A 24,462-nucleotide genomic window follows, 5' to 3' on the forward strand; every position below is an offset into this window, starting at 1 on the left:
GGCTCCTTGCACACTGCAAATCTGTTTTGCAATTCCGATTCCGATTTTCCCTGAATACATTCAACAGAAAAATGAATCAGAAAATGCAGCATGCAGTAAAGAATTAAAATTGGAATCGGGTGTAAAAAACGATTAAAAAACGGAATTGCATGCAGTGTGCAGGGAGCCTTAGACTGGTAATGGCAGGGTTCTCAAACTTGGCACAGTTGGTCACCGGGTGACTGAGATTAATATTCAGTAAAGTGGTGGAGCCTACAACAGCCAAACTTCACCATTGATTTTCAAGGGGATTATTTAAATTGCTGCCATTATTCCATTGTTAATGACAGAGGTTTCAAACCTGGTACAGTCATTCATTGGGTGACTGGGGTTAAAATTCAGAAAAGTGGGTGGAGCCACAAACAGCCAATCAGATTTGTTTGATCGATAAACCGCTTCCATTCTCACATTAGTGATGCCAGAAAGCCCAAAGCTCTCAAACTTAGTCATTGAGTGACTATGTGTCAAGGTTAGGAAAAGTGGGTGGAGCCAACAACAGCCAAATACCCAAGCAATGCCAGGTCTTCACCTTGTAAATACTAATAGTTAACTACACAATCTGTTCATAGTATTCAAAATCTGTTGGCCTGCATACTACATGGAAGTGGCCAAATTGACCAATCAAAATTTGACATGTGCATGCACTCATATACTAATATCTGGGTGTACATGGATACCTAAAGCCAGTGGTACACACTTTCAATTATGACTGGCCAATAACAGATACAATTGCCTTAATTCACTAAGCTTATCTCCTGTGTTTAATAACTCTTCTGAGCTGTTTCTACAGTTATTACCATGGTGATATAATTGTGATAACTGTAGAAACAACTCAGAAGAGTCATTAAAGACAGGAGATAAGCTTAGTGAGTTGAGGCCATTGAATACTATGAGCAGATTGTGTAGGTAAACCCTCATACTACATCTAGGTCGTAAAAATGGATCCGTGATTGGCCAATAAGAATTTAAAGTGTGTACCAGGCTTTATTCTGGTATCTGGAGGGCACATGGCTATCTAAAGCCTAGTACACCTTTTCAATTATGATTGGCCAATCACTGACCTATTTTGCCACCTCCATGTAGGGTGAGGCTAGGTGCACACATAGCAGAAACGCTAGTGTCGCGGAAAATGCTGCATTTTTACCGCTAATGGAAGACTATGGGCTGCAGGAAAAAGTGCATATAAAAACGCATATGTTTTTTCTATACGTCTTCAAACCTGCATTTTTAAAAACGCAGGTTTTGGTGCATGATATTCATAAACTTATCAAAAACGCACATAATGAAAGTCAATGGGAACGCAACGGTATGCGTTTTTCATGTGTTTTCCATGTGTTTTTATATGCTTTTTTTCCCAAAAATATTTTTTTTATGCTGTATTTCCACTTCCTGTTGTCTTCCGAGTGATTTGCATAAATGTAAATTTAAAAGCGCATAAAAACGCATAAAAAACGCATATGCCTTTTGTACATGCAACTGAAAACACATTAAAACGCATGCAAAACAAATGAAAAATGCACCAAAAACGCAGTAAAAACGCACAAAAACCGCACACAACATTAACATAGAATATGACATAAAACGCATCCTTTCACGTTATGTTATGTGTGCTTCCAGCCTAAGGGTTTATCTACACAATCTGCTCATAGTATTCAATGTGCAGTGGCATACCAGTGTTACCAACCGCCCGTAAATTTATGGGCAGCCCGTAAATTTTGATACAAAATGAGCTGCCCGTGAATTCCGTAAGGAATTCAGCAGCGTCCGTAAAAGGGCGGCCAGTCGGCCGCCCGCCCTGTTGCAGGAGGACAGCAGCGCAGTGGAGGAAGAGCTGTGGGCAGCGGTGGAGAAGGGGGGCAATCTCCCCCCCCCCCTTCTCTCACCTTAGTGCTCTCCCTCCCTCGCTGACTGTCCCCTCCTGATCTAAGTGCAGAGTGGCGTTTGGCAGCGGGCGGGACTTACCTTCCGTCTCGTTCCTGCACCAGAAGTTCTGCTGCTCTGGTCTGGACCAGACTAGAGTAGCGGCAAATCATCCCGCGCCGGCGACGAGAGACGCAGCAGGTAAGTTCCGCTCGCTGCCGCCTGCCAGCCACTCCACACTTAGATCAGGAGGGGACAGTCAGCAAGGGAGGGAGAGCACTAAGGTGAGAGAAGGGGGGTAGATTGCCCTCCTTCTCCACCGCTGATGCCACAGCTCTCCCTCCACTGCGCTGCTGTCCTCCTGCTGGGGGGGTCACCTGGCTACCTATTGTGCGCACATATACCTCTGGCTACATATGCTGGGCACATCAGAAATATATACATATACTAGGACATATACCCTGACTACATATACTGGGCACATATAACCCTGGCTACATATACCTGTGGCTACATATACTGGGCACATATACCCTGCCTACATATACTGGGCACATATACCCTGCCTACATACTGTATACTGGGCACATATACCCCTGGCTACATATACTGGGCACATATACCCCTGGCTACATATACTGGGCACATATACCCTGCCTACATATACTGGGCACATATACCCTGCCTACATATACTGGGCACATATACCCCTGGCTACATATACTGGGCACATATAACCCTGACTACATATACTGGGACATATACCTGTGGCTACATATATTAGGCACATATACCCTGCCTACATATACTGGGGACATATAACCCTGGCTACATATACTGGGCACATAAACCCCCTGGCTACCTATTGTGGGCACATATACCTCTGGCTGCATATACTGGGCACATATAACCCTGACTACATATACTGGGCACATATACCCCTGCCTACATATACTGGGGACATATAACCCTGGCTAAATATACTGGGCACATATACCCCCTGGCTACCTATTGTGGGCACATATACCTCTGGCTGCATATACTGGGCACATATAACCCTGACTACATATACTGGGACATATACCTGTGGCTACATATACTGGGGACATATACCTGTGGCTACATATACTGGGCACAAATACCACTGGCTACATATACTGGGGACATATACCTCTGGCTACATATACTGGGCACATATACCCCTGCCTACATATACTGGGCACATATACCCCTGCCTACATATACTGGGGACATATACCTCTGGCTACATATACTGCGCACATATATCCCTGGCTACATATACTGAGGACGCTGGCTGTTTGCCATTATGTGCATTTACTGGTGAAAAGCTGTCTCTTATTATGTGCATTTACTGGTGAAAAGCTGTCTCTTATTATGTGCATATACTGGTGAAAAGCTGACTCTTATTATGTGCATTTACTGGTGAAAAGCTGTCTCTTATTATGTGCATTTACTGGTGAAAAGCTGTCTCTCATTATGTGCATTTACTGGTGAAAAGCTGTCTCTCATTATGTGCATTTACTGGTGAAAAGCTGTCTCTCATTACGTGCATTTACGGGTGAAAAGCTGTCTCTCATTACGTGCATTTACTGGTGAAAAGCTGTCTGTCATTACATGCATTTACTGGTGAAAGGCTGTCTCTTATGCGCATTTACTGGTGAAAAGCTGTCTCTCATTACGTGCATTTACTGGTGAAACGCTGTCTCTCATTATGTGCATTTACTTGTCATTCCCACTGTCGTTGCGCTGCAAATTTCCTTGTGCATGTTGCCCCCTACCCATTTGACTGCCCCCTCATATGTGCCAGTCTAGAACCGGCCCTGTACCCCTGCCTACATATACTGGGCACATATACCCCTGGCTACCTGTTCTGGGGACATCTATACCCCTGGCCACCTATTCTGGGGACACCTATAGACCTGGGGCTACCTATTTTTGGGGAACCACTGCTGTCAGATTAAATGTATTTCGGGGAACTGCTGCCAGATTATGTGTATGTTGGGGGAATCGCTGCTGCCAGATTACATCTATTTTTTGGGAACCACTGCCATATTGTCTGTATTTTGGAAGAACCTCTGCCAGATTACGTGGATTTTTGGTGAAATGCTGTAAGATTACATGTATTTTGGGGGAAGGGGGGAAAACACTATGGCAGAGCTCAAACTTCCCTGGCAGACCTTTTACAGCAATACTAAAATCATGTATATTTGGCCCCACCCATGACCACGCCCACATTCTGTTGCGTGACCACGCCCATTTTTCGCGCAGGAGATTTTGTCAGTAAATTTTAGGTATTTGTCAGTAAAAAATAACGTGAAAGGTTGGCAACACTGTGGCATACCTACCATAAGGCTACAAGTGCACACAGCCCCAGGTGTAGCCATGGCTAGGGGTGCCAGTATGGTGCTCAGCCACTGTGTTCTTTCATTTGGGACTTTTTTTCATAGTTTGGGCAACTTTCGGGAAAATATCAGCAGGAAGTGGGGCAGTGCATGGAACTGCACTAGATTGAGGACCCCTCCCCCTTCCTGTCTCGTGGGCAATGAGTTTCCTTGCTCTCTACACACAGCCTGCAGTGAGTGAATGTGCACTGCAGCAGGGTGAGTAGAGATAATGATTGCGGTGCTGCAGTTGGGACATTAGCAGGGAGAGGTGGCAGGATATGTTTCGTGCTTCAGAATTTGCTTTTCATTAGTAACCATGTGCACGGGCTGCTATAATACCAGAATGCCCTGGACTGTTGATTATTTATCCTGATGAGAGTAATTAATCAATAATGCAGGGCAGTCTGCTGTTGCAGAAGCCAGTGATACAGGTGCTGACAGTTAATTTTTGTAGTGAGCAGAGAAGCAAGCTCTAGGCAATTTAGATTAGCTTGATTGCAGGTACTCTTATCTCTTTGCCCAGCTGCCCCTCCCACCCTGTTGTCTTCCTCATGACCCTTTCTTCTTTTCAGATTTCAGTGGCTTCTTTTAACAGCATGCCAAACAGCACTGGTGATGTCTGTAGTCCTGATGAGAGTCCTTCCTGCCATTTCTCCTCTCCCACCAGACTCTCTGTCTTGTGCCTCACCCTTCTACCTCTTTATCCCCCCCCCTCCTATGCATCACCCTTTTTCGTATGTCCCCCTTTTCTGACTGTCCTCAGAGGAGCTCACAATCTAATTGTACCATAGTCATAGTCTAATGTCCTACCATATTATTATTTGTATTTATATAGCACTGACATCTTCTACAGCACTGTATAGAGTACAGAGTTTCATAAAGGTTAGCTCCATCCACATCCTGACCTGCTGTCAACCCTCCCATCCAAACATCCAAAAAAAATGTTTTGTTTTGTTTTTGAGGGGGGGGGGGCGGATGGTGGTCTGTAAAATATCAGCACCGGGTGTCTAATTTCCTAAGTACGCCACTGTCAATGTGTCTTGACTCTCATACAACACAGAGATGGTAAAATTGGTCAGTGATTGGCCAGTCATATGTACCAGGCTAAAGTGGACCCAGGGCTACTTAAATATTGTATCTGGGTGACACAGAATTATATAATTATGGCGTCTGGTGGCAAATAGTTACCTAATTCTGATATCTGTTTGTGTGTTACTAGTGTCTGTAACTTAGCATGTGTTAATACATTACACACAGGGGCGTAGCAATAGCCATATCAGCCATAGCAGCTGCTATGGGGCCCTGGAGCAGAGGGGGTCCAGGTGGTTCTTGATGTATTCACTATTAATTGTCTTAGGTTCTTCCGTTCTCTTAGTGCCCATGGAGTATATGCAGTGTTGCAGGAGAATGTAAATTGCAAATTAACTCATGTCCATAGGTTAGGGGCAGGTGGCATAGCTAAAGAGTGCCTAGGTTAGAGGGCCCCATGAAAGTTTTGCTATGGGGCCCCATAATATCTAGCTACGTCACTGATTACACGCATTCATAAAACATGTGAAGCATAATTTCCTGCTCATATTCAAAGTGCTTCCATCATATTCAGTGATGAAATTTTGCATATCTGGATGTAACAGAAAACCAACTGATTCTTAGCAGGTTTTTACATCACAACCTCAGATGAATAACAATACAGGGCATATTACCCTACGGTATGTCATTATTTATTTAGTTAAAATGCAGACGCAGGGAACAATTAACGTATTCTCAAAACGTTATATGAATTAAGAGAATAAGCAGCAGTCAGGTGTTGTTTATTATCAAATGTACTTAATCAATGGATCAGAAGCCCTATTGCGTTCCATCAGTCCAAGAAGGGTTATAAGGTAATTTTTGAATTAAAGGGGAACTTCAGCCTAAACAAACATACTGTCATTAAGTTACATTAGTTATGTTAATTAAAATAGATAGGTAATATAATCTCTTACTGTGAGAATCCGCTTAGCTGCCTGCGCGGGCAGGCAGCCTTTTGACCATTGTTTAGGTTTGCATGCTGCAGGACTCTGGAAAGGAGACCTTCTGTCAGTTTTGCAGCTTGTGCTTGCTGAGGAATTTGCATACGTTGTCATGCAAATTGCCTGGCCACATTCATTGGAGGCGTGTACTATAAGTACTATGTGTTTCCCACAATGCTTGGCTGGTCATAAGGATTCCTTCCTGTGATACACTCTCTGTTTGAAGATCAGCTTAGAGTAATTCCTGGAAACTGCACTGGGCAGGTTTCCCTAGTGCAGTTAGGATTGCTTATCTGTTTTGTTTGTCTGTTGCGATTGTCCTGTCCCAGCGGTGGTCGACAGGAAATCGTTCTGTGTGTTTGGGTGCTAACCAGAACAGCGGTTGTTACTGGTAGCCCCTTCTGATCTGTCTTCCTGGATTGCACTGGCCTCTTTTCGCTGGTGCTGTGGATCCTTCTGTTCTGCTACTCTTTACTTGGATCGCACTAGCATCTTGCGCTAGTGCTGTAGATCCTTCTGCTCTGCTACTCTGTACCTGGATCGCACTAGCATCCTGCGCTAGTGCTGTGGATCCTTCTGTTCTGCTACTCTGTAACTGGATCGCACTAGCATCCTGCGCTATTGCTGTGGATCCTTCTGTTCTGTCTTCCTGGATTGCGCTAGCCACTTTCGCTAGTGCTGTGGATCCTATTGTAACGATTGTGGAACTTTCCCCGTGATCAGCGCACAACGCGTGCGCTGACACGGCGGAAATCCTCCACAAGCGTATAATTTGCAGGAACCCAGCAAAAGGTGCTACGCACCCGTAGAGGGAAAATTCCTGTCGGCAGATGGCGCTGGGGAGTGCAGAGGAACCAATCCTCTGTACCTCCACAAATGCCAGACAGGAATTGTACGAAACACAGAACGCAATCGCAAGTGAGGCGATTGTGAATGAGAATGAGCAAAGGGACAGGTTGTATGTGTGTGTGCCAATCCAGTCGCCACCCCGCAACCGCACACACACACAACAGCAGATATGAAATAGGAACGCGATCGCGAGAGGTGCGATCGCCAGACGAGACACAAGGCAGATCAGAACAGAATACGAGGCTAGCAAAGGCACAGCAAATAATACAATGAGGAGATACGGAAAATAACAAATGCTAGCTAACCGCGAACACCGCACTCATTCGCAACAGTGCACGCGGTTATGCGCGGTCTCCACGTGATAAGCACAATAGAGACAAGCACGCCTAACTAACCATTAACAGACAAACATGAAACAGAGGACGCGAGCGCTTGCTTAACGGTTACCTCACCGAGCCTCCAGCAAGCGTAGCAGACAGACACACGAAAACAGGGACAAGCGAGAGATAGGATCCACAGCACTAGCAAAAAGTGGCTAGCGCGATCCAAGTACAGAGTAGCAGAACAGAAGGATCCCCAGCGCTAGCGAAAAGTGGCTAGCGCGATCCCAGAAGACAGAACAGAAGGATCCCCAGCGCTAGCGAAAAGTAGCTAGCGCGATCCCAGGAGACAGAACAGAAGGATCCCCAGCGCTAGCGAAAAGTAGCTAGCGCGATCCCAGGAGACAGAACAGAAGGATCCCCAGCTCTAGCGAAAAGTAGCTAGCGTGATCCCAGGAGACAGAACAGAAGAGATAGCTGGTAGCAACCGCTGCACCAGCTATACTCCAAGAACAGAGATCAGAACCATTTCCTGTCGACCACCGTAGGGACTGGACAATGGCAACAGGCAAGACAAGACAGAACAGGCAATACAGATAATACAATCCTAACTGCACTAGGGAAATCTGCCTAGCGCAGATTCAGGAATTACTCTAAGCTGATGTTCAAACAGAGAGCAAGGCTGACACCCCACCAGGAGTGTTACATAGGACGAAATCCTTATGAACAGCCAAGCATTGTGGAAAAGACATAGTACTTATAGTACACGCCTCCAATGAATGTGGCCAGGCAATTTGCATGACAATGTATGCAAATTCCTCTGCAAGCACAAGCTGCAAAACTGACAGAAGCTCTTCTTTCCAGAGTCCTGCAGCATGCAAATCAAAACAATGGTCAAAAGGCTGGCTGCCTGCACAGGCAGCTGAGCAAATCATCACAGTACCCCCCCCTCCAGGGTCGAATTCCAGACGACCCTCAAAACTGCTATTAGCAACAGACTCAAACTGAAGACTCATGAAGGTCGGGGTAGCCCGACAAGGTCCAATTCCAGAGTCAGTCCACCCGAAACCGACCTCATCGGAAACAGAAGCCACCGAAACATGCCCATCAGTACTACCAGTCTCAGTAGAACACCCATGAGGACTGTGACTGCCAGAGAAGAAGCCATCGACACCCTCCAGACAATACCCACCACCTTCCAAGGAGCGTCCGAAAATACCAAACCTGCCACAATACCTGTTCGAAGTGTCCCTTACAACACAAAAGCCACCGTTGATCTTATCCAGGGGACCAAGCAAAATTTCTCCCGGAATCTCCCAGAGCCTTTTGAAGCTCCACAGAGATCCCAAGAGGGCAGAACAATCACCAGGCTCACATGGAGAATTACCAAGAACCCCCATGGAACCAATGACAATTCCGGATTCAGAATTACGAGGACACCCATCAAGATCAAGACTTTCAGGGACCACTTCTGGGCATGCAAGCAGGCAGGCTAAATCAGAGCATGTCTCCACCGAGGAAGCATCTGAGTACGCTGGTAACCGAGGCACACTTGGGCTTTCTGGGTCACAGAGCACACTGGGGTACACCAGCACAGGAGAAACCTCAGGACATGTCGGGGAACTGCCAACCTCAGAGTCCGGCACGAGGAAACCAAAACCAGGACTGGGCAGAGAATCATCACGAGCAATGGTCTCAAGCACTGGACTTTCAAAAGAAGACTCGGATTCAAATTCGGAAATTTCTGTGACTGCAATATCATCATTGACTACACATGACTGAAGCTCCACCAGAGCTGAAAAGGTAGCCAGCAAGGCAGCAATGCCTACGGAAGAGGGCAACACCTCAGAAGGACTTGGGGGACAGGAGACATCTCCTACAAGTTCTGCACCCTTTGGGAGGAACTCGGAGACCTCCAGAATATCAAACAAGACCTCAGGAACATCATTTTTCAAGTTTTCTAGGAAGGATTCTGAACTATCCATGTTACAGGGCAAAACTGGAACTTTATTTTGTGGACAGGGCAGATGTCCCAGGAATGGTTCCACCATAACCTGAGACTGGATCTCATCATCATGAGGGGAATGTACAGGTATATTTACTGGAACACACACTGACTCCCTAACTTCATTCTCACTGTACCCAGAATTCTGTGTGGCAGTCAAACTAGCTTGTAACTCCAAAACTGCAGAAAAACAAGTAAAAATAGCAGCAATACCTAGACGAGCCTCTAGGGGCAGGGCAGGAGATATTGTACAAGGCAATGTTGACTCATCCAAAGTACAGGGTGGAGAGTCAAAACTTCCCTCAGAGCAAGAAAGGGACTCATAAATGTCAGTGTGATTGGACATCATATTGTTATTCATGGTACAGGGCAGGTTCAGAGAAAGCGTCTCTGAATAAGGCAAAGAGGGTTCAGCATCAGATTCTCAAAACCGAAGCGCTGTCTCACTCTTAGATTCGGCTAACAATGTCGAATCCGAAGAATCAGAACGCAAAACCTGCGAATCAAAATTCACTTTAGGTTGTGAAACTGACGCTTCTATAGCGCAAACCTCCGCGATCTGCGGAGCAGACTGCAAGGCATCTAGGACCGAAACCCTGAAGCAACTGTCCCCAGGCAACGGGCCCTTACAGGTGTGAACAGGGTGAGACAGAGACTCATCTGCAGAAGAAATAGTGACATCAACAGGACAAACTTTATTAGGCATATTAAATTTACTTTTGACGCTGCATAGTCGAGAACTTTTCCCCATAGCAGGGTCACAGACGGAAGATCTCAAAGATCTGTTTCTAAATGACAAAGGATCCCACACATCCTTGAGGAAACCGGCAGACTCATGCCGATCACAATCTGCAGGAACATCCGAGAAACAGGCATCAGATCGCACAGATTCAAACTGCACACTGTCAGAAGCGAATCCTTCAGGATTCGCACAAGAATCAACCACAGCGGCACACTCATTCATTTCAGATTGCACAAAGTCAAGACTCACATGCTTTACCCCAGAAAGGCAGGAACAATCATCCGACAACGATGTCTCTTTATTGGAATCAATTGGTTGGTGTGTGTGCAACTCATCCAAAATCGTTTGCCATACATAGATCACCAGATCCACATCATCCTTGTCACATTCATCGGAATCAATCAGAAGGTACATAGAGTCAAGACAAGCATTCAAGACATCTTCGCTTTTTGCGATGTAAAAATCGCAAAAGGCTTTCCAATCAAAATCGAATTCCTCCAGCAAGGCCCCAACATCCCAGGAAGCAAATGGGGGTTCAAACAGGCCAGTATCCAGATAATCTCCATAGGGTTGGAGTTCAGGAACAAGAACAGATTTTTTAACTGCTTTAATGTAGTGTGCGATCCTACCTATAGCAGGATCCACATAAGCTTTGGATTGGGGCAAAAAAGCCGGAGACGGAACAACATTATTACAAACATCAATAGGAAGTGTTTTATTCCGATGCTTGCGTTTTTTAGTTTTTCTCTTTTTCGCCACTTTGCATGTCTGCTGTTTAAAACCTGAAGTGGCAACAGACACATTGAACTGATTGTCATACTGAAAAGTTTTGCATGGAAGGGAAAGATCAGCTGACTTATCAGCAGCTACACACTCAATCAGAGCAGGTGGTAAGCCAGGCAGTTTAAGGGCTCGTTTCCACTATCGCGAATCTGCATGCGTCCAACGCATGCAGATTCGCACATGTAATGCAAGTGGATGGGCCTGTTTCCACTGTAGCGTTGTTGAGGTGCGTTTTTTCAGCGGTAAAAAAAACGCACAAAAGAGCCAACGAATTCGCCTGCGAGTGGAATGCATGCGAATCGCCGCTAATGTATTTAATAGTAAAAACGCATGCGTTTGTTACATGCGTTTTTACCCGTGATTTTGCGTGCGATTTCGCACCTTTTTCAATTTTATTTTGCCCTGGCAGTGTCATGGTTAATTTCGCATGGCACCCTGCCATGCGAAATCGCACGCGAAATCGCAGGTAAAAACGCATGCGGAAACGCATCCGCATGCGTTTTTACAAGCGTCGGAATGCCGGCGAAATCGCGTCGCAACAGTGGAAACCAGCCCTAAACCAGTGAGAGAATATCACTGCAAGCAACTGATACAGATTACCATTCCAAGAATTGATTTTTAACAGATTATATGCCCAGGTGAACAAATCGTCTTTTAAGAGCACATAGGCAAACAGAAGAGCCGACGTGGACGGATCAGAAATCTGAAAGGTGGGATTCAGACAAAACCTCACACATTCAGAAAGAAATTCCGCCTTGGTCTCTGAATTTAGCCTTTTAAAACTCTTAAAGACACAGGACCCAAACTCGACAAAATCGTACAAATCAGAAATTCCGTCTACACTGGGGTTTTGGGTTGGGCTGTTCATACTGTAACGATTGTGGAACTTTCCCCGTGGTCAACGCACAATGCGTGCGCTGACACGGCGGAAATCCTCCAGAAGCGTATAATTTGCAGGAACCCAGCAAAAGGTGCTACGCACCCGTAGAGGGAAAATTCCTGTCGGCAGATGGCGCTGGGGAGTGCAGAGGAACCAATCCTCTGTACCTCCACAAATGCCAGACAGGAATTGTACGAAACACAGAACGCAATCGCAAGAGAGGCGATTGCGAATGAGAATGAGCAAAGGGACAGGTTGTATGTGTGTGTGCCAATCCAGTCGCCACCCCGCAACCGCACACACACAACAGCAGATATGAAATAGGAACGCGATCGCGAGAGGTGCGATCGCCAGACGAGACACAAGACAGAATACGAGGCTAGCAAAGGCACAGCAAATAATACAATGAGGAGATACGGAAAATAACAAATGCTAGCTAACCGTGAACACCGCACTCATTCGCAACAGTGCACGCGGTTATGCGCGGTCTCCACGTGATAAGCACAATAGAGACAAGCATGCCTAACTAACCATTAACAGACAAACATGAAACAGAGGACGCGAGTGCTTGCTTAACGGTTACCTCACCGAGCCTCCAGCAAGCGTAGCAGACAGACACACGAAAACAGGGACAAGCGAGAGATAGGATCCACAGCACTAGCGAAAAGTGGCTAGCGCGATCCAAGTACAGAGTAGCAGAACAGAAGGATCCCCAGCGCTAGCGAAAAGTGGCTAGCGCGATCCCAGAAGACAGAACAGAAGGATCCCCAGCGCTAGCGAAAAGTAGCTAGCGCGATCCCAGGAGACAGAACAGAAGGATCCCCAGCGCTAGCGAAAAGTAGCTAGCGCGATCCCAGGAGACAGAACAGAAGGATCCCCAGCGCTAGCGAAAAGTAGCTAGCGCGATCCCAGGAGACAGAACAGAAGAGATAGCTGGTAGCAACCGCTGCACCAGCTATACTCCAAGAACAGAGATCAGAACCATTTCCTGTCGACCACCATAGGGACAGGACAATGGCAACAGGCAAGACAAGACAGAACAGGCAATACAGATAATACAATCCTAACTGCACTAGGGAAATCTGCCTAGCGCAGATTCAGGAATTACTCTAAGCTGATGTTCAAACAGAGAGCAAGGCTGACACCCCACCAGGAGTGTTACATAGGACGAAATCCTTATGAACAGCCAAGCATTGTGGGAAAGACATAGTACTTATAGTACACGCCTCCAATGAATGTGGCCAGGCAATTTGCATGACAACGTATGCAAATTCATCTGCAAGCACAAGCTGCAAAACTGACAGAAGCTCTTCTTTCCAGAGTCCTGCAGCATGCAAATCAAAACAATGGTCAAAAAGCTGCCTGCCTGCACAGGCAGCTGAGCAAATCATCACACCTATCTCTCGCTTGTCCCTGTTTTCGTGTGTCTGTCTTGTCTGCTACGAACGCTTGCTGGAGGCTCGGTGAGGTAACCTTTAAGCAAGCGCTCGCGTCCTATGTTTCATGTTTGTCTGTCGGTGGTTAGTTAGGCGTGTTTGTCTCTATTGTGCTTAGCACATGGAGACCGCGCATAAACGCGTGCACTGTTGTGAATGAGTGCGGTGTTCGCGTTTAGCTAGCGTTTGTTATTTTCCGTATCTCCTCATTGTATAATTTGCTGTGCCTTTGCTACTCTCGTGCTCTGCCTTGCTGTAACCTTTTGTCACGTCTGGCGATCGCACCTCTCGCGATCGCGTTTCTGTTTCGTATCTGCTGCTGTGTGTGCGCTGTCGCGGGGTGGCGACTAGATTGGCGCACACACATACAACCTGTCCCTTTGCTCGTTCTCATTCGCAATCGCTTCTCTTGCGATTGCATTCTGCGCTTCGTACAATTCCTGTCTGGCATTTGTGGAGGTACAGAGGATCGGTTCCTCTGCACTCCCCAGCGCCATCTGCCGACAGGAATTTCCCTCTACGGGTGCGTTGCACCTTTTGCTGGGTTCCTGCAATTATACGCTTGTGGAGGATTTCTGCCGTATCAGCGCACGTGTTGTGCGCTGATCACGGAGAAAGTTCCACAATCGTTACACTTACCCACCCTGTTTTAAAAGAACAGGCAAATGCTTCTAATTTCATGGGGGGCAGCCATCTTTTTCCTGGGGGCATCCATCTTTTTGGTTGAAAGGAGGCGACCGGGAGAATGAGACACAGTTCCAACTGTCCTGTGTCCTGATCACCTCTCCCAGCTGCGCCCGCTAGGCTTCAAATCTTAAATTCAAAATAAAAAAAAAAACAAATTTGCGCCAAAACAGCAAAATGAGAACAACAACATCAAAAATCCCCTCATGCTTTGTACAGCATCAGGGAAAATGCCTGGGCAGTTTTCTTCTGTGCAGCTAAAAATGAGGCTTGGGTAAGAAAAACAAAGTTCTGATGTTGTGAAACTGTTAAAAAACACCAAAGCCTTTTCAGATGCTGCTGAGTAGATTTTTAGTCTGGAGGTTCACTCTAACAATCCGAAGTCTGTCACTCTACAGTGAAAAGGATTCCCAAACAGAGAACATGCAAGAGGGTTGACATTCTTCCTAGAAGTAGATATCATGTTAAATTCACCACAAGGTCAGATTGTAGAATGCACAGAGAAATTGCAAAAAAGAAACAAAAACAAGATTCACCATAAGGCACTGTAGGCATGTGCCTACAGGTGCCTGATGATGGAAAGGCGGCTCTCTCCCCTCCCTGAGTGCCTCCCTCTCTTCTTTCCCTGTGCAGAGGTCCAAGTCGAGTTGAAAGGAGAGGCTACTCACCTGACTCTCAGCATTTCACTGATGAGATCTACCTTCAACTGGGGGGAACCTCTAGCTACCTAATACTTTGGGTCACCACTAGCTACTTAATACTGAGAGAACCTCTGGCTACCTATTACTTAATGGCACCTGTAGCTGCGTACATGCAAAAAGGGCATCGGGGAAAAAGGGACGTCTGGTGTAAACGTTAATCTGAAATATCGTTTATAAAACAATTGTATTTTAATATTTTGTTTACAATAATGTTTTACAAATTCAAATCATTAAATAATGTCTATGAAATGTTGTATTGGTAAAACGCTATTCTCTGTAATTAATAAACGGAAAATTACCATAATGTTTGTATATTCACAATGATGATTATAAATTATTATGATTTAAAACGGATTTTACATAAACAATGTTTAAAGGGACTCCGAGCTCATCTAAAAAATAAAAGTTGTACTCACCCGGGGCTTTTTCCAGCCCAGTGCTGGTCGGGAGGTCCTACGACGGCGCTCTGGCTCCTCTCCTACTCCCCGCTCCGGAATGGCTGACCGGCCGCAGCCCGGGCGACACTCGGCCGAGTGTCGGGCTGCTCCTTCCGCGTATGACGCGGCTGACGTCACACGCCGGCGGCCTCGCGTCATCACGGCGGCCAGCGTGGTAGTAACGCGCATGCGCGCTTTAATCGCGCATGCGCAGTACTTTCACGCCGGCCACCGTGATGACGCGAGGCGGCCGGCGTGTGACGTCATACGCGGAAGGAGCAGCCCGACACTCGGCCGAGTGTCGCCCGGGCTGTGGCCCTTCAGCCATTCCGGAGCGGGGAGTAGGAGAGGAGCCAGGATGCCGTCGTGGGACCTCCCGACCAGCACTGGGCTGGAAAAAGCCCCGGGTGAGTACAACTTTTATTTTTTAGATGAGCTCGGAGTCCCTTTAACCTCCTTAGCGGTAACCCCGTGCTGGACACGGGGTAAGCCGCCGGAGGGTGCCGCTCAGGCCCTGCTGGGCCGATTTTCATAATTTTTTTTTTGCTGGACGCAGCTAGCACTTTGCTAGCTGCGCCAGCACTGTGATCGCCGCCGGCCCCCGCCCGATCGCCGCTATTTGCTGCGGCGCGCGGCCCCCCCCCCAGACCCCAGCGCTGCCTGGCCAATCAGTGCCAGGCAGCGCCGAGGGGTGGCCCGGGACTCCCAATGACGTCCCGACGTCAGTGACGTCGGTGACGTCATCCCGCCCCGTCGCCATGGCGACGGGGGAAGCCCTCCAGGAAATCCCGTTCTATGAACGGGATTTCCTGATCGGAGATCGCCGAAGGCGATCGAAGCGGGCGGGGGGATGCCGCTCAGCAGCGGCTACCATGTAGCGAGCCCTCGGCTCGCTACATGATTAAAAAAAAAAATTTTTTTTTTTAAAAATGCTGCGCTCCCTCCTGGCGGTATTTTTCATACCGCCAAGGAGGTTAAAGAGAGTCTGAAGCCATAATAAAAATGGCTTTTTTCCTTATATATAGCAGGGGCATGTCTGCCCCTGCTAAAACGCCGCTATCCCGCGGCTGAACGAGGGTCCTTTCCCCTCCAAATCCCCCCCTGCAAAATCACGACCAGCTTGGTCGTAGATTTTGCTACCCCTGTGCTCTTCCGTGTGAGGCAAGGCTATGAGCTGCAGCCCTGCCTCACACGCGTCTATCATCGGCAGATCTCCGCCTTTCCCCCGCCCCTCTCAGTGAAGGAAGACTGAGAGGGGCGGGGGAGAGGCGGAGATCGGCCGCTGATAGACACGTGTGAGGCAGGGCTGCAGCTCATAGCCCCGCCTCACACGGAAGTGCTCCCCGGGCAGCACGGGGGGGGGGGGATTTGGAGGGGAAAGGACCCTCGTTTAGCCGTGGGATAGCGGCATTTTAGCAGGAGCACACATGCCTTTGCTATATATAAGGAAAAAAGCCATTTTAATTATGGCTTCAGACTCTCTGTAAGTACTGCGAGGAGAACGCCAGCGCATACCACTAAGGCTGCATCTGAAATGACCACCAGCTCAGTGTGTAGCACCTAAATAGATTTTCTGCACACTTCGCATTCAATTCAGATGCAAATCATATGCAAATCTGCTACTACTTCTCATGCAAACAGGAAACTCAGAAGGAGGGGCTTGGAGCAGCTAACCTGACAGTTATATAGTTACAAAGTTAAGGAAAGGTGGGGGGAAAGGCTTCGCATCCCTAAACACATGCTGCAATTGAATGATTAATCGCACAGGCATACTCCACCTCTGCCAGGCTGAAAAATGCATGCCCTGCATCCAAGACAAGTGCTAACAGAGGAACTTTAGCTTCCAATATGGTTTGCATGCAAACCATATTGGAAGCTAAAGTTCCTCCTAGTTTAATAAATGTTAGCACTTGTCTTGGATGCAGGGCATGCATTTTTCAGTCTGGCAGAGACGGTGTATGCCTGTGCGATTAAAAATTCTATTGCAGCATGTGTTTAGGGATGCGAAGCCTTTCCCCCCACCTTTCCTTAACTTTGTAACGATGTTTAAAGAGACACTGAAGCGCAAAAAAAATGATGATATTATGATTTGTATGTGTAGCACAGCTAAGAAAAAAAAACATTAAGATCAGATACATCAGTGTAATTGTTTCCAGTACAGGAAGAGTTGAGAAACTCCAGTTGTTATCTCTATGCAAACAAGCCATTAAGCTCTCCGACTAAGTTAGTCGTGGAGAGGGCTGTTATCTGACTTTTATTATCTCAACTGTTCCTGGACTATTTACTTTTCCTTTGCTAGAGGAGAGGTCATTACTTCACAGACTGCTCTGAAAGAATAATTTTGAATGCAGAGTGTTGTGTAATCTGCACATATTATAGAATGATGCAATGTTAGAAAAAACACTATATACCTGAAAATAAAAGTATGAGAATATTTTCTTTGCTGCTAATCTTCTAGTAATTATTCATAGTACACAACCAATTCACTATATCATATTTTTCTTCTTCGCTTCAGTGTCTCTTTAAGTACTGTTTGTTTTTTAGTTTTTTTCTGATTTAACCAGATCAGGATCCAAAAATATTTCTTTACATTTTATAGTACTATAAAGTTTCTAAACGATATTTTGTAACAATTTTTATTATAAAATTGATAAACCTTTAAAAAGTAATTTAGTACAGATTAAAACTTAATTCACATATATAAAAAAATCTAATCATAAAAAATATAAGTACGTTCGTAATAACTGTACTAAAACATTAGTAAATATTACTTACAGGGATGCTCATCTGGATCCCGGGTCCCCGGATTAACCCGGGTATCCGACCATTTTCCGCTATCCGGGTTGGATCCGGATTCCGGATACCTGGGCCAATATCCGGATAGCTCTATGTGGGTATCTGGCCGCATAATCCGGATACCTGCGGATATCCGACGCATATCCGGATCTGTACTGTACTGTAACAAGGGAGATGATGTCATTGAGCCAATCAGAGGGCTCCCAGCCAATCAAAGGGCTCCTAGCAGAAGCCCTAGCAACCAATCACAAAGGGGAACTCTGGCCAGCCCCACCTGACCTCATTGAGCCAATCAGAGGCCTCCCAGCCTAAGCCCTGGCACCCAATCACAGAAGGGAACCCTGGCCAGCCCCCCCATGTAATAAGAGGGCTGGCATGATGAGACAGATCGTCCTTGCTTGTGTGGCTGGCTGGTCACTGACAGACTTGCTCCAGTGCTGTTGGCATAGCAAGTGCTGCCTGTATACAGTGATAAACCTAAAGCTTTGAGTGCTAAACCCCTTCACTACACTATTGTTCTATTGTTTGTTTGTTTTAGCTAGCTAGTGTAATTGTTTGATTTCATTCACTCAGTTAGGTCCTGTCTGTGTCTGTGTGTGCTGTGCAGGCCAGAAGGACAGTATAGGTTAGGGAGGGAATAGGATTACTGTGTTATTGTATTGTATTATATAGTTAGTACTGCAGTTAGTTGTTAGAGAGAGTAGTACTGTGTTAGCTTACTACAGATTACTGCAGTGCTGCTGTGCTGAGCATTGTCAGTGTGACAGTTAGACAGATAGTGTGCACTGTCTGTCCTCTACTCTGCGGTCTGTCACTCCGTGCTGATTTGATTTAAAGTCCAACCCCGATTTCATTAAAGTAAAAGTACCCAACATCATCTGGTGACATCATCACGTATAAGTTGTACTATGTCTGCTGGCACCGGCAGCCGGGGGAGGGGCAGCAAGGGCAAGAGGACAGGGAGCAACATTACGGCCACCCTCAGGTCTGCCGTGTCAGTGTCGACCCCAGCGGGCAGCCTACCCTCAGTCAGCGAGCTTTTCGCTCCAGGCGCCACGATTGAACTCAGGGCTGTTAGCTGCAAGGAGTTTGAGGAGGATGTTCTGGGTTTTGAGGAGGGGGGGTATGATGTTGATGATGGGATGAAGGACCGTGACTACCATCCACAGGATGGGGATGTCAGCTTTGACTCTGAGGAGGAGGATGCGTCGGTGGGTTTGGCACAGAGGATCAGCATTGCAGACAGTGGCCGTGGAATGCGAGACCCACCACATCCTTCCGCCGCTACCACCAGCTGCACCACTCAACCCCCAACCGCCACAGGGAGAAAAGCCGCAGCATCCCATTCAGGCTGCACGCAGGGCCGGATTTCTGGAAAGGCCGCAAAGGTCAAGGCCTAGGGCGATAAAATTCAGCAGGGCGCAGGACTTGGAGAGATAAGAGGTCACATGTCAAAGTAAATCACTTCTGCTTTGCTCTATTCTGCCTGAATTCCAGAGATCCCTGCATCTCTCTCACTGCAGAGTGTGTGTGATGACAGTCAGCATGTGTTGTCATCTGAGGATCTTGTCCTAAGTATAATGAGTGGAGACATACAAGCTGCTGTGAGAAGAAAAATATATGGGCTCAAGTAGTAGAACTTTTGAGTTCAGATTAGTTTCTTTATGCAGCACGCATTCACTGACAGGAATTATCAGCTCTCCTCTCCCCCTGACTGATGTTTTATTACTTGGTCAGAGCTGTTAAAGACCTGAGACCTGTTGAATTTATGGTTTGTTTTCTTTCCTGACAGCAACATTCTCTTTGCTACAGTTTAACTCTTTCCTGACATGTTTTAGAAGCAGCAAAGCATTGTTCTGTGTTAGCCATCAGTGAAAGCAGGATGTTTTGAAACAGAATGATAACTGTATTACATTTATTTATATTTACAAAACAATGTATGCATCTCCTGCTGACTTTATATATATCTGGGTTCCCCAACATCTTACATCTTGTATACAGGAACAAAGTCTGAAGATGACTCATTAGCCAAAGGCTCACTATTTTCTTTTGGTTAGCCAATAAATATTATCATTTTATTACAAAACGTAAAAACTTCCTGCTGACTGATTAAGATCTGTCTTAACTTGCCCCAAGTGCTAAATTGTCACTGTGTGAAGTACACCTGAGCTTATGCTAGATACACATGATGCAATTTTCTGACAGATTAAGGCCCAGTGCACACCAAAACCGCTAGCAGATCCGCAATACGCTAGCGGTTTTGGGAGCTGATTTCAGAGCGATTCTAGGTATGTTTAGAGAGGTTTTCTAAACATACCTAGCGGTTTTGGGTGCGTTTTTGTGTAGCAGATTACACATATTGTTACAGTAAAAGCTGTTACTGAACAGCTACTGTAACAAAAATGCCTGGCAAACCGCTCTGAACTAGCGTTTTTCAGAGCGGTTTGCGTTTTTCCTATACTTTACATTGAGGACGAAACGCTTCCAAAAACCGCAAACGCGCAGCAGGAGGCACGTTTGCGGCTTGGCAAAAACCGCAAACCGCCGGTGTGCACCATCCCATTGCAATACATTAGACAAGCGTTTTTAGAGGCGGATGCGGCCGGCGGATCGCTCCAAAAACCGCTCGGTGTGCACTGGGCCTTACTGTCAGATCGACTATTTCCAACATGTCCCATCTGCTATCCAATAAATTTTCTGAATGATTTTTTTCATAGAAATGAACGGAAAATCGATTGAAAAATTGATCGGAAATCAAATCAGACATTGGAAATAATCGATCTGACAGTAAATCTGTCAGAATTGCATCGTGTGTACCTAGCATTACACGACATCTATGCCAGCATGTGTAGTGTTGGATCCTTCTACTTACCTGTTCTGTTTTGGATGGGTTTCTCTCCTTTGCGCTGCACCCTCACCTGTTTGTGACTCTGACTGAAGCAAGTCGCACAAAGGACAAAGAAGCAGCACATTTTCTGTCCTCTCTGGCTTTTTGTTATTACGCACTCCTGTACTGATGTGCACAGCAGCCGAGGCTGGGAGTGTTATGGGTATGTGTACTTGACAAGTGCTGCTCATATATGAGCATCATTTCTGAATTCTGCAAGCCCAGAACACTATCGGCTGCTGTGCATCCAGGCTGGAGTGCAAAATTACATGGAGTGGACAGAGCATGCACTGCTTCTTTGAACGGGGGGGGGGGGGGGGGGGAGGCAAAGCAGCAAAACAGACAGGAGCCCATGTAACCCAGTGATCACTAGTCAGAGTTGGACAGAATGGGGGGGGGGGGGGGGCGGTTGGTGACAGCCGGCCTAGGGCGCTGGAAAGTACAAATCCGGCCCTGGCTGCAGGGGAATGTTCACCTCCCCAATCTGGCGGTTTTTCACTCTGCCCTCATTGGACAGCAAGTTTGCCATATGCAATGTGTGCAAACTACAGATGAGCAGAGGTTGTGACCCCTACAAGTATGGCACCTCCAGCTTCATCACCCATCTGGCCAAAAAACATGTTGTTGAGCAAGAGGCTGAAGCAAGCTGGCGCTGGCTCCCACCGCCACGGTGCCACAGGCCACTGCTGCTGATACCACCACCTATATTCAACCCAAAACACAATTGCGGTGTCATTTTTTTGGAGGTGTCTGTCTGGGCTGAAAACTGTCATGTCCCAGTTGTGCGATTGGACTTTGGACACAATGTGGGCTGCACGACCGCTGTCTGGAGCCTAGTCCTGATGTTAATTGACAGCTTTTTTTTTTTTTTTCATTTTATGTCCACCAAACAATAAATTAGTGTGTCCCTTTAAAAAAAACATGATGCTACATGCATCATTTACCCTAAAAACCCTTTTTAAAGCTATTTAAAGGGCACTTCCGGTTTTTCTATCCAGGTACCCGAATAGGTCGGATACCCGCGGGTAATTTGGTCGGATATCCAAATTCACTCGGATATCCGCAAGGTCGGATCTGAATACCCGTATCGGATCCAGGTATCTGGGTACCCGGATCCGGGCGGGTATTAAAATGTACTACCCGAGCAACCCTGATTACTAACATTTTACTACAACTAAACCTAACCCTATTCTCACACAGAACCCTCCCTCTACCTATCCCTAACCCTTAGACCCCCCCTGGTGGTGCCTAACCCTAAGACCCCCCTGGTGGTGCCTAACCCTAAGACCCCCCTGGTGGTGCCTAACCCTAAGACCCCCCTGGTGGTGCCTAACCCTAAGACCCCCCTGGTGGTGCCTAACCCTAAGACGCCCCCTGGTTGTGCCTAACCCTAAGACGCCCCTGGTGGTGCCTAACCCTAAGACGCCCCCTGGTGGTGCCTAACCCTAAGACGCCCCCTGGTGGTGCCTAACCCTAAGAGACCCCCCTGGTGGTGCCTAACCCTAAGACCCCCCCCTGGTGGTGCCTAACCCTAAGACCCCCCCTGGTGGTGCCTAACCCTAAGACCCCCCCCTGGTGGTGCCTAACCCTAAGACCCCCCCCTGGTGGTGCCTAACCCTAAGACCCCCCCCTGGTGGTGCCTAACCCTAAGACCCCCCCCCCTGGTGGTGCCTAACCCTAAGAGACCCCCCCTAGTGGTGCCTAACCCTAAATCTCCCCTGGTTGTGCCTAACCCTAAGACAACCCTGGTGGTGCCTAATCCTAAATCCCCCCTGGTGGTGCCTAACCCTAAAAGTGATTGCTTTGTTGTGTGAATAATAATGTTTTACAAATAGTGACTGTAAAAAATATATTACAATGTACTTACTGATCGCTTGATTATGTGGATAATAATGTTTGACAAAAAGTAAGTGATAACATTTTAAATAACGTTTTAGTTAAATACGATAGATATGTTTAGTATGTTTGTAAGCATTATTCGTCAGATTTAGCTATTACTCGGTTTATCAGATGGATAATAGTATTTTATAAGTATTAGGTGAAAAATGATATATTATGATTTTGTTGTTGCGCAGTTTATTTGGTGGAGAATAATGTTTTACAGAATGTTAATAAAAAAAAAAAAAAAAGTATATTACGATTTATTTGTTGATGGCTTTATATGTTGAAAATAATGATTTATGAAAAGTGATTATTTAAATATTACATTACGATTTAACTAAAAACTATAAATATTATTTTATGTGTAAACGTTACTGGTCGCAGGCAAAGTTGGGAAACCTTAATTATCACGGATGCAGTTTGAAAACAAACATTATCACGGGCGCCCTTTTTTCCTTTTCGGCACCTGTTAAACGATATTTAAAGGACTTCCGAGGCCAAAAATCAAAATTTTGATGAGTACCTGTCTCTTTTTTTAAATCCATGGGCAAGTTCCTCCTCTCTCTCCGCTCTGTTCCGCGCAAATGTATTCTTTTCTCTGCCCCCAGGTCGGGCCCGACCCCACTGCACGGGTCGGCCCGTACTCCACTCGCAAGATGGCCGCCGATCAGAGCCGTTGCTGCGCAGTACATATGAAGGCAAGTGCGGCTGCGCAGCTCTCCTCTCGCAAGATGGCCGCCGATCAGAGCCGCGACTGCGCAGTACATGTGGAGGCAAGTGCGGCTGCGCAGCTCTCCGCAGCTGGAGTATGGGCCGACCCGTGCAGTGGGGTCGGGCCCCGACCTGGGGGCAGAGAAAAGAATACATTTGCGCGGAACAGAGCGGAGAGAGAGGAGGAACTTGCCCATGGATTTAAAAAAAGAGACAGGTACTCATGAAAATTTTGATTTTTGGCCTCGGAAGTCCTTTAATATGGGAGTAAATGGCGGCGCCCTTTTTGTCCACCTGCCTCATGCGCCCAAATTTCCTGCTTCCCCTGTAGTTACCTACGCCAGGAAAATGAAGTAAGGGAGAAGTGACAGCTGGGCCTGCCAGCAGTGCACACTTGCGATGCAGTTCAGCGGGGTTTGTAGGTTCGTGGAGGGCAAAGTCTATGGTGCCAGTAGACCTGTGCCTATAGGCTCATGTGATGTAAATCCGGGCCTGATAACAGTGCAGTCCTCATAACTTCCCCCACCCATAACAAGTGTAGCTACAATACCTTATCTGCAAGGGGTGGCCGGCCGGTATCGAAGGAACGGAGACTTTGAAGTTGTGGGGTGTGTATTGGCCCCCTGCTCCTTCAGTTGTTCCCCCTCGACTATAAGACAAAAAAAAGAAGCATGCGTACTTACCTCGATCATCTACAGCAGAAGTAACGTCAGAAGGATCTTGTGTCTCTTTTAGTTGCTTTATAGTTATTATGCTACCAGCCGAGAGAATGAGGGTCTGTGTTTGCTCAGACACTTGCTATTCCCATCCAGGATCTATATAGTGTACTGATTCATGGGGCATTCAATATGACAGCTGGGACTGCTCACATGCTCAAGGCACAAGTTACTTTCACTTTTACACCTGTTCAGTCGCTCACTGCTCAGAATAAATATTGCATCTTAGTTTATATGGTGAGAAAGACAAGAGACGCAACAGTTACCGGTATCTTTCTAGTTTAGTCAGATTTTATTGTCATCTGTGCCCCAATTGGA

The 24,462-nt window shown here is 46.6% G+C and overlaps 1 protein-coding gene across 3 annotated transcripts in view; it reads right to left on the minus strand.

Moving 5' to 3' along the window:
- Window positions 1-24,228, minus strand: part of LOC137525063 (protein mono-ADP-ribosyltransferase PARP15-like) — an 83,636-nt gene extending 59,408 nt beyond the window's left edge. For 2 of the 3 annotated variants that reach the window (XM_068245826.1, XM_068245820.1), the window contains exon 1: window positions 24,112-24,228. The gene's annotated coding sequence lies outside the window, so the exon portion shown is untranslated. Of the gene's footprint in view, window positions 1-17,928; window positions 18,100-24,111 lie in introns of those variants that run through there. The other variant, XM_068245822.1, reaches the window with a different exon arrangement.
- Window positions 24,229-24,462: the final 234 nt, after the last annotated feature.

This window comes from Hyperolius riggenbachi, chromosome 7 (genome assembly GCF_040937935.1).
Source record: "Hyperolius riggenbachi isolate aHypRig1 chromosome 7, aHypRig1.pri, whole genome shotgun sequence".
NCBI classification, from domain to species: Eukaryota; Metazoa; Chordata; class Amphibia; order Anura; family Hyperoliidae; genus Hyperolius; species Hyperolius riggenbachi.